Source organism: Siniperca chuatsi, linkage group LG3 (assembly GCF_020085105.1).
Source record: "Siniperca chuatsi isolate FFG_IHB_CAS linkage group LG3, ASM2008510v1, whole genome shotgun sequence".
In the NCBI taxonomy this organism is placed as follows: Eukaryota; Metazoa; Chordata; class Actinopteri; order Centrarchiformes; family Sinipercidae; genus Siniperca; species Siniperca chuatsi.
The window spans coordinates 16,981,149-16,993,080 of NC_058044.1; the positions used below are offsets into that span (position 1 = coordinate 16,981,149).

Sequence of the window (11,932 nt, forward strand, 5' to 3'; positions counted from 1 at the left end):
CAACTGTAGGAACAGTTTGCTAACCCACAACCTAGCTAACGTTAGTTACATTACTTTGTCGTTGTTCGCTCTATATGATGGTATTTGTCATGGTACTGGGTTTCTCCAGAATCGCATACCCCACTTTTAATTTCCATAAGAACATGATGATAAAAACGTTGACACAAACACTCACACACACACTAACAGCAGGGGCACTGGGTCGATGAACATGTGGCAGTAGATGAGAGACCACAAGAGTGTATGATAAATATTTGAAGCTTAGCGCAGCAGATCTGTAAGCGATCAATCAATCTGTAGATTCCATGGTGATACTATGTGTTTGTGAGGCTATTTTTGTGTGTGTGTGTGTGTGTGTGTGTGTGTGTGTGTGTTGGTGTTGTGGGTGCATGTCAATGTTTGTGAGTTTGTATGTGGGATGCAGAGACAGTTTGTAAATGTGTGTTTCTATGTCTATATGCAGTATACTACTGTGTGTGTGTGAGAGATCTGATGTTATATTTAAGAGACTTACTTTTTGAAGGCTTGAATAGAAACACATCTGAGAGGTCCTAGGCTGAATTCATACCAAATCAGGCGTTGCAGTGAAAACACCAGTCCTTCCATTCATTTGAATGGGGGTAATGCGTTTAGACTGCGGTGGTGGGTTTGGTGTGAAAAGTTGAAACAGAATCAACTTTCAGAGAAACACAACCCGACGTCACGCTGCGGTGGCCAATCACGTAAACCGGCGATCAGACCCTGTCAAACTGCTCCACAGTCACCCTGAAATATCGCTGAAACCGGGCGCTATCTAGGCGGAGTTCATGGACCAAACGATGATACTCTCCCAGTTTTGTTCTTCAGCTTTGACATCTGCGTCTGGCTTGCAGTCTTTGCTGCAAAATAGCGATACTAATAAGCTTCTTTTGGTTTGGGTCCATTTGTTTGAGAGAGAGAGAGAGAGAGAGAGAGAGAGAGAGAGAGAGAGAGAGAGAGAGAGAGAGAGAGCAGTGGTCAAGCAAGCTAGAAAGTGAGCTTGATCACTAGGCTGTGTTGGTTGCTTTTGTGAGCTTTTCCTTTAAGGCTATCGTCGACCTACACTAGCTAATTACAGACACAAGCAGAAAAGGTGATTCACGTTCACAGAAGGAACGATTTGTACACTATACGCACTGCTTCAGTGTGGTTGGTGTGTATTTATTGCTATTATCTATCACCATCTGAAAGTCCAGTAATAGGAGCAATAGGGAGTAAAAATGTCTGTACCAGATTTCATGGCAACCCATCCAATACTGTCAAGATATTTCAGTCTGAACCAAAAATGTCAACCTGCTGGTGGAGCTGGAGGAAAAGACAGGTGATCACTAAAATTCTATTTGAATTTGTCATCTGGGCACCATGGATATCTGTACCAAAATTCATGGCAATCTATCCAATAGTTGAGACATTTTACTAAAACCAAAAATGTCAACATCGTAGTGGCACTGGTGAAAAAGGATCACCAAAGTCAGTAGGCTTCATCCTCTGGGCACCATGAATGTCTGTCCAATATTTGTTGAGATATTTTAGTCTGGACCAAAGAAAGTGGTGGACCAACCAATAAAGGTCTAGGTTGACAGACTGACTCGCCCCAGTTGTAACAGTACAACTTGGACAAGGAGAGATTATTACAATGAAGACATTAATAAAGAAGAACACTTACTATATTTACTATAGTCAAATTTACTCTAATTTCAACATCTTTTGAACACATAAACAGGACACAATTGGTATTCAGCCCAGCAGTCTGAATTCAGGGTTTTCGGTACTCAGCCCAGCACTTTGCTACCCCTGACCTGATGGGCTGAGACGGCTGTCTGTCCAGATGAGAGCTGGAATCCTTTGGGCTGGATTCGTTCTGATGACGGTGCAATCCCCAGATTGTCAACCTATGCCAGGCCCTATGATTGGATCAGCAGACATGGATAAGGGGCTGTGTATGCGTGTGTGTAGGTGTATGTCTCCTCCTGTGTGCTTGTGTGAGTTTATATGGCCTCAAAGTAAAAACTCTGACCATCATATTTCCCCTGCTGTTTCTTCGTGTTTCTTCCTCCTTTTTGGTGTTTAACTGTTTTCTTTCATTCTTGTATTATCCCAAAGATTGGCTTGACTTGTGGTAGAAATAGAATAGATTAAAATAGACTTGGAATCACAATCTATCAGTTATTAATTATACATTTGATTTGGTTGGGAAATTGAGCATGGAGACAGGGTTTAAAAGTTTTTTACACCATACACCACATGAACACATTAAGGAGCAAAAGAAAAATTAAAACTAGAAGGGGAGGGAGTAATAGGTAAATAACAAAAGCACATAATCACCTATTTGTGCAAAGTTAAATGCTTCATTATTACATTTAAAGATTAAGCAAGTTAATCAAAAGGGAAAAATTTAATTCCTCATTATTTTTGTGGCTTAGCTCATGCTAGATACATTACTAGGTGTTTTCATTTTAACAATATACAAATTGAAATCCAGTTAATGTAGTGCATATCAAATTTTTTGTACTTCCTGATTGTAAGCTTCTGTAAGCCTTAAATAATAAAGATAAAATCTAGGATGTTGGGAACTGGCGTAGGCACAGCAGTGAGGCAACAAACCAATTTGCATACCTTAAGGCCTGTTGCTTGAAGCAATGTATTTTTGCTTTTAATTTAAAAAGCCACGAAAAATATTGTCTTCCTAAATTTAATTCCTTTCTCTTTCTCTGCCCATTCATCCACCCATACAGCTTTATTTAATCTACTTGCCACCAACAAGACATTTGGAGCTGGAGTACTGAACAATTTCAAATGAAACTTCAAGCAAACCATTGTTAGTTTGTCGAGACCATTTGGAGCTTAAGAGAAGCTGAAGTCCCAATAAGAATCAAATCTCATCAATGCAATAAGGTTGATGCTTGTTTTGAAAAGCAGAACACTTGTCCTTTCTAGAGAGAGTCTCTTTTTTTCTTCTTGCAACATTGTTTTCCAATAAATCAGCCATTGTTGCCCGTCCTTGAGAGTCTCTTCTCAGTCAAACAGCCAAGAGATAAAAACCCCTTGTATCGTCCCTCGACATACAGAGGTACCATTTGTGCAAAGCGATCCTCAATCAAAGGTTGAGATATCCTTGCAGATCTGAGGGTTAAGAGTGCGTGTGTGCGCATGATGTGCGTGCGTGCATGAGAGTGAGGGGTAATTGAGGCGCTTCATCCCTGAGTTTTGATAAGGGGACTAATGGTGCATGTGGTTGCCGTGGAAACCTTTGTTTGAACATAACAGTACAAAAATCTTCATTCCTCCACACAACACACATATATGCCCCTCTCTCTCTCTTTCTCTGTCATATGAGAGCGTACTTCTTGCATCAGTAATTTGAAAAGAGGCAGCAGATACATAATGAAGAGTCCTTGGATGCTCAGCAAACAGCTTTTTAATCCCTTCCCTGCCTATGAGGGTTGAATATCTACCAACAAATTGTAGTCAGGGTTTGAGTTTGGCCAGATATCAGGAGGATGTTGAACAAGTGCAAAAGAGGCTGCAGTTCATCAAAACACACACAAATATGGATGCAGGGATACATACACAACATAACCCACCTACACACACTCACCTTCCCAGGTAACCAGCATTCATGCTGAGAGTGTGTTGGTAAATTGTTAATATTGTGAGGTGCATTGTGGCTTATACATTTGAATGGTTCTTAAATTACATTTTAAATTTAGATGAGCTGTTTCAGTTAGCTGACAAATGTGTTGTCCTGTTCACTGAGGGAGGGCTCAGGGCATCTAGTTCCTACAGAGTCAGTTCAGGAAGGACCAAGCAGCCAATCAAAATGCACAAAACGTAATTTTTGCACATCACACCCATGCTAGAGTTTGACAATCAGGCACCCTTTTTGAGCAGTGCGAGATGTACAGTGTGTGTGTGTGTGTGTGTGTGTGTGTGTGTGTGTGCTCATGTGCCTGTATTATGTTAAGTTTTTGGGCTATGGATATTATCTAACAGTTTTCCAATGAGGCACATCCATTACAGCAGGCAATCATGCTAGCAGAAATTTAATCAAATTGAATGTTTGATGATGCTTCTGCAATTTCTTCTGTAAACTCCAACATTTACACAGCCCCTTCTCACACAAAATACCTATTGGCTATTGTCAATAGTCTACTGTACAGTCTATGGTACCAACTCAGCTTACCCACTGACTCTATGCAAATATCTATGATCTATGCAAATAATGCAGGTACATGCACGATGGAGATATGAGCCTGTAAATGTTTGCACCCAATATTCAACCCACATACTTCACCAGCAGTGCGCCCAAAATCAAACACTTTGTTTTCAGGAGTTTTGTGTAGGTGCTCAGTATTCCTGCATTCACTGATTTATGTGAGCTAACTATAGCTCACATAAATCTCCTGAAACCTGACTGTAGTTTGAGATTCAGAGCCACAGTGCTGCATATATAAACAAAGAGCTCTCCTCACATTCCATATAAAAATACATACTAACATGCTCTGCAATCTTTCCTGAGATGTGTTTAATCTAACTTAAAGTGTAAGTTCTCTTACGACCTACAGCAGTAAAAGAAAAAAAAGAAAAAAGACAATCTTGAAAATGTGAGCTACTCAACCTTGCACTTGAACCTTACAACACATTCTCAGCTTAACATGAGGTTTATTCATGATGTGCCGAAGAGTGAGGCTATGGGCCAACTAGAACAGCAACAGTGAAAAAGAGAACGACAGACAAAAGAAATAAGTCTCACTGGTCAAATTTATCTCACAAGGTGTCTCTGTGAGCCACAATGTACTGTAGCCATAGCAACTGGCACCCAGCATCTCCTGAAGGGAATGTGAAAAGGATTCATGATTCATATCCAAACAACAGCCTGAGAATCCAAATATATTGAGGTAAACCGCCACCCCCAGACAGTCAAGCTGACAGCTGTGAGGAGGAGGGGCCAAGCAGAAAACAAATAAACAAAAACAATCACACTGATCCTCCGTTCACTTCATCCTAAGCGCATCACTTGTGGTCATTGTTTTGTGTTTGCCTCTTGTGAGCTCATCCCTGTTGACTCGTACTGACAAACTGCATGATGGTAAGAAGTAATAACTTTGTCATGCCAGCAGGACAGAATAAAGTAAGACTGGCAGCTTTGCTACTGAGTCAGCTCCTGTGGATACACACTACGACTGAGTTGGTTTTCAAATTCACCAGTTGAGGAAATGGATAAATTAAGTCTGATATGATGGGGAGTTTTATATCAATCAGAGATAATGGTATGTATACCATCCAAAAAAATAACTGTCAGCAAAATTCTGATGCATAGTTTCATGTTTTTGAACAAAAAACATGCAAATGCAACATACAAATACAACTGTTTCACTCCACTTTTAGGCTTGCATCAGTGCAAATTTCTATATTTGCTCCAAAGCCATTATCCAGAAAGAACAGCCACGTTTATAGCCTTCAGAAAAAACACCACATTCACTGCCAATGAAAACATACTAAGCAAGCCAGAACTACTTGTGAACCGTATTTAGTAGAGCTGAGAATACCGTTCGGAATCATAATAACCAAGATTGGGATCTCTTCATTACCAAAAGTCCCCCCGTTCTCTCACTCACATTGCAATCCAGTCAGCTTTGCCACATTTTGCCTGCTCAAGTAAGTGGCAGCAATCAAGTCCCTGCCTGCTGGGCCCACTATAAGGCAGCTGTGCCTCATTACCAATCAGAAGAAAAAGGGAGACATGGCCCCTGGGAGACACCAGTTTGGACTGTGGTGCTATTTGGAGATAAAGAAAAATAAAAAACAAGTTTCAGAGTCATGTTGCTGCTTTACCTATCTAATACATCATGGTGAACTTGATGGGAATAGAGCTAGGGGTACACATGCAGGTTTCTATTGGTTATTTCACAACCTACTAAATTAAAAATCATAGGCGGGCTAATTCTCCATCACATTATAAATCACTTCCTAAAAGTAATTATTATGAATATTTAATTACCTTTTGTCAAATCCTACTGACATCCTTTTTATAGTTTATCTTTATTTCTTTCATTGCTTATGTATTACTGAGCTTTGCAACATTGCTTTGAAAAGAGCTATTTCAGATAGACAGAGCAGCTTACGTGTCTTGGATGTTTATTTGGTACGTCCACTTTTAGTCTGTTGCAATGAACCCAACAAACTGAGAGCATATTTGTCAAATGGTTTTTGTGTGTGTGTTTTACTGATGATTGGGGTCAGAAATTAGTGCACATGAGCTGCATAAATAACAACAATAGCAACAAGCAAACCAAATATAAGTTAAAGGAAAGTTAAAGGTGGCGTTCCACACAGAAGTACTCCAACTATCAAACACTGAAGGCAGAGCGAGTTAAGTTTCAAAGATTTCCAATTTAAGACAGTGAAAGATAAAGAAAAGTGATGTTAGAAAATAATGGTGGAGGTTATCTTGGTGACAACGTGAGGTGCTTGTGCATGCTGTTTCTCTGCACTACAATAGAAAATAGGTGGACAGAAACATATTTCCTTTTCTTTTCAAGACAAATAGCCTTTCATAATTAGTCGTTTGAGCACAGCTTTCCCCATTACACTTTCACGGTAAAACCAGAGCTACTTTTCTGTCCACTGGACAGTTTCACTACAGTTATAATGAATTCACTTTAGACCAGACCTAACACTTGTGTCAACAGCTACAATCCTTCTTAAAACTTAACAACGCATGCAATTACTTAGCATTGGTGTTTAAATCATACATATTATGTGTAATTTAATTTCATTATAAGACTGGTGTTAGAGATTAAGAGCAAGGTGGAAAAGCCACAGTATAGCCAGATACACTGGTTCCATTTAGCATCCAGTAGAAATTATGAAACTGTGAAAGGAAACACTGCTTACGCTTCTCTTTTCTCTGTATCAAAAAGAGGCAGGGTAGACTTTGGTCTCTAGTTTGTGCCTAAAACACGTTTGCAACTGGCCAACAACTACTCAGTGCATTGTATATATTAGATAGATACACCATGGTCACAAAGTCATAATATGCCTCCATTGTAAAGACAACTTTATGCTTATAAAGGGCTCAAATGTTAAACAAAATGTTCTTAGAAATACACAGTACCGTTGCACCTTTCATTCAACTCTTCACCGAGAACAACAGGTAGAGTCGAGCAAGGGAAACCTGCAAGCCACCATTTTGGGCCCTGTGGTTCCACCTGTGCACAAATTAACAGAGGTCAGATATAGTTTGTAAACGAGTTCCTACTTTGGTATGGTAGTGTGTCATAACAAAAACAGAAACGGCACAGTCTAGATTTAAAATGCACTCCAATACCTTGCTACAGGAAAATGTTCACAAGTGTCATGAGGGCTGACAGTACATCTCTTCATTTGCACTGGCTTTCCTCCTGTGTGATCACGGTCAATTATTAATTGCAAGTGTTTCCTTTTTTTCAACCTTTGCTCTATTATGCAGTTAGGATTATGTGTGATTGCACATTTGGGACAATCTAAAAGTTCTTTTGCTAGTGAAACTTGATCAATTTAAAAAAAGTAAATGAATCCATTTCAGAAATTAATATGACATGGGTCTGGCCTACTGTACTAGCTCTCCACAAAAGCACACTGGCAGTAACCCACTGTCTATCTTTCATATACACTAGTGACTAGCCCTCTCCCTCTCCCAGCCATCCCGGCTATAGTCTAAATGTCAGTGTTTTCTGGGCTCCTAATGTGTTCCTAAAATAGTATCTCCATTGCTGAGCCTCTGTGAAAAGGCACGCTCCAGAAAAGGCATATTGGGTCTGACTCACAGCAGAGGCAGCAGAAACACCATGCCATCCCAAAGCCAATTAAACATGCATGGGGGTGTATGTGACCTCAAAAAAGCCAGTGGATGGATGGCCACTCTCTCCCCCATCTCTCCCACTCTGTAGCTCACCTTCTGTCACTCTTTTGCAAAGGCTTTTCTTTTCCCCTTTTTGCCAATTAGAGTGAATTATTCAGGGTGGCCTGTATGTATCTGTTAAGTGTTTTTCTTCCAATGAGCACTCTCACGGAAAATTGAGGTGAGGAGACGATGAGCAAGAGCGCATATGCTACAGCACACAGGCTGGGCAGTACAAGCAGATGAGCTAGCATAGACATGGCTATGCATTCACACACTAGCATGCACACACACCTATAGGTCAGTGGAGGGATCCCTGTGCATTTTGATGTGTTTCCAGAGGTCAGGGCAAGGCTAGCCATTCAAAAGCTATTATGATGTGGCTTAGAGAAAGACTAATTAGCTTTATCTCACAGCGAGCTTCTAATCAACTCAGGAATGGCCACATAATGCTAGATGGAATTCCCGGACAACACAATTAAAATTGTGTAATTTAATTCCAAGGACAGCCCCGGAATTCTAGAATGTGAGGTCATGTGTTCCATTCCATTCTATTCCATCAGAACCTAAACTAGATGCCAGAATGGCTGGGAAATATGCCTCCTGTGCTTTGTAATGCCTAACAGTGCAGAAGAAGGAAATGGGATGGAAATCTTGAAATGTCATACTATATATGGATGGGCTGATTTTCTGCATTTAATCAAATTCAAACTCAGCTTTAAATGTCATAGTTGCCTTAATTAACAGAGACCACAATGTAATATCAGTTTCACAATGGGGGCTGCTTGTTACCAAGCCATTCATTCACATCCATCACTAACACTGGATTCCAATTGCATACTAGGTTGCATCCATCACAAAGTATTCAGGGACTGACTCGCTGGGAGAAAAGAGCACACTGATCAGCTTTAAATCTAAGTCAATCAATTAACCTTTGTTTCTAGATAAACAACATTAAAACATCTGTATATATATGAGCAAGCTCCATCCACTGATGAAGACTTCAAGATGTGGTTAAAAGCTCAGGAAAAAAGCCAGTAAGTGGACCTTGAGTTATTTGTCAAAATCTGTATTGTATATACTGTATCCAAACTATCATCAGTTAATTACTGATTTAATATTTTAAACAGTCTATGAGTATGTCATCTAATGCTGCGTTCTATGACATCCCGGTTTGCTTGACTTGAACTTTCATATTGCTATTTCTCAGCATAGTCTGAAGAATTGCCCGAACATTTCTGAACATGTACTTTTTCAACAACTCGCAACTATTTTAAGCTATGAGTGACTTTCCAGGAAGCTATTGTGCATGCCTTGCTCTGTTTAGCTTTTTGTAGTCCCTGCATTACAGTTGCCACATTTAGATTCCCTCAGCTTGCCATAGTCATTAATTAATCATATACAATGAACAGATTGATTCCCTTTAATTTATACTCCTGCTCATCCTTGCAGTCTTCTGCCTTTGGTTCGTGAGCTGAGTCTGAGAGACATGTCACCTTGTAAGACATACTGAATGCCTTCCCTTGAAGGAGGGAAACAGAGAGAGCGGGAAGATAACACAGCCAGGCAGCACTAACCGATCAGAGCTCTCCAGCAGAGATATGACCCACATAGACCAATGCTCGTTTAATCAGCCTGCTACCAGCAGCATGGCGGGGAAAGTGGGAGAGGGAGGGAAGGAGTGACAGGGCGAGTGTGAGTGTTAGGTGGCTCCAGTTAGTTTTAAAGAAAGCTAAAATACATTTATAAAAAAATGCAATTACTTTCCACATTTTTTCTTTCTCATTTTCTCACACTATCATTCCTTTTTTGCTTAGTACTTCTATTCCTGTGTGCACTGACGTGATAGTGAGCTGCTGTAGCAAAAGAGTTTCCCCTCGGGGATCAATAAAGTATTTCTGATTCTGATTCTGATTCTGATTTTCTCCCTTGTTTCTACTGGTCTCCTTGTTTTTTCTCATTATTTTCCAACTCCCCTTACTCTATTATTTTCTTTTCTTTCCTTTCCATAAACTGAATATATGATCAAAGCAGATAAGAAATGGTGAAAGTCCTCAATAAAACACAGATACTGTGCAGATATTACAACCAACTGAGTCTAGTGAAACATTTGTGGTGGCACTACTAGAAATAAAAGGGTGTATGGCAATTTCATGAAGCTTTTGATATCTATCCTAAGCCAGATAAAAAAAACATTTCATTTCTCTTTTCACACGTATAATGGAAATTTATTGTAGGTCAACCATTGATATTAACTGTCTGGGATGTGTTATGACCATAAATTGTCTCTTTTCATATCATTTTTCAGTTGTACATCAAGTCTCGAAATCTACAGCTACAACAAATACAAACCCAACGGACATCAGTGTGAGAGAAATTACATATAGATGGGTGTAGGTTGCAACGTTATTACAGTGTTAGTTGTTCTTGTACCATTAGCAGATAACCCTGTCATGTGTTAGCATTGTCACAGTCTCACCGAAAGTATTCAGAAATACTGAGCTCTGAATACCTAGCTAGGATACCAGTGAATGGAAAGAAGTTTGAACATCAGTAGTGCCCTGCTTAATGGACGGTTCTTTCTATGTAGTTATATGTATGAGTGACTGAACTACAGACATAGATAACTACTTTAAGACAAACCACATGTAAGTTGGCTCCTTTAGCACCAGAAGAATTGTCTCTTCACTTGGAGAACCATGGTTATATGTGTAACCCAAAGTTTTTTAAAGACCAACACACACCTGCAGGTTCTTGTCAACGTGCCAGGATATGCAACTGTGCTATTTTCCAGTGTAGACGCGTGCCATCTCTCCAGAAAAGCAGCAGTTATATCACCCTTACCTTGACTACGGGTGTAAATTGAAGTGTGTCAAAAACGCGACACTGCGTGAGACAGCCAATGTGTGTTATAGTAATGTATCTGTCAACCCAGTTACACAACCCAGCTTCAGAATGAGATGGTGTACCAAAAAAAGTTAAATCTGCATGTACTTCTAAGAAAAGACCAATGTGCAAATATGCATGCAGGACTGCAGCCCATTCCAAACAAGTTATTTACAAATCTACATACACACTCTTAAACCCACAAATGCTACCACACACAAGTACTGCTGCTTAAAGCCAATGTGTCAGATGCTACCAAGGTTTTGCTAGTCTTGCAAGATACTATGGCCAAATGGGAGGAGGCTGCTCAGTCCTGCCCTCCAGAGGCAAAAATGACTGGAAAAGGTAACTAGTCATCCCTCATCTAGGATTCACCACAGTCCACCCAGGGAATCATTTAGAATGGTTATTGCTGGGCAATGCTAAGCACCTGCTCCACAAAGGAGTTGCCTACCGCTACAGTACATTAAGCAGGTAGTACTGTATAAATGGACAGACCAAGCCCAAGAGGCACATATCTCAGCAAGAGGGGACCTACGCCACATTGCCCATGATGCCATGATGCCAGGGATAGATTGTGCCCTAACAACTGATGGCAGAGGCATAGACCTGTAGTGTAACATCCACAATCTGGTGGGAAGGCCTGGACTGGACAGTGATAGGTCCAGGAGCCCTGGTTTGAAAAATGTTATTTTTCAGTTTTCTGATGGGCCTGTCTTTTATGTACGACATACACTTTAAGAGCGCTGACAGGACTGACTTTAGGCAGCAGTCTGAGCCAGTCTTGGCAGAGAGGCAGCTGCCTCACTTTTAGAAGAAGCCACAGCAGGAGAGCAACCTTATATAACTGACATTTTCCATCATTGCCAGCATTTCCTTGAGTGTGGAATGGGATATCCCAGAGTCTGTGAACCCTTAAAAAAATGCAGGATCACAGGGGCTGAGTCAGTGGGAAGATGTGCCTACTGGGAACTACAACATGTCTTCCACCTATTTATGTAGATGAATCGCGCTGAAGGTGCCCAAGGTCTTAGATGTTAGTCAGTACCTTGGCTAGCAGCTAGGTCCACTTGAAGTCCAGGCTCAAAATACGACTCCAACTCGCTCCATGTCTGTAATAATACGTTTTTACCAACCTAGGAGGTC

General features: G+C 40.5%; 1 long non-coding RNA gene across 1 annotated transcript; it reads right to left on the minus strand.

Annotated features, from left to right (window-relative positions):
• Window positions 1-7,095: 7,095 nt before the first annotated feature.
• On the minus strand, window positions 7,096-8,335 carry LOC122873690. Its single transcript, XR_006377496.1, has 3 exons — window positions 8,195-8,335; window positions 7,349-7,421; window positions 7,096-7,229 (listed from the first exon to the last, which is right to left on the minus strand). It is a non-coding gene; the product is annotated as an uncharacterized LOC122873690 (long non-coding RNA).
• Between the last annotated feature and the right edge of the window lie 3,597 nt (window positions 8,336-11,932).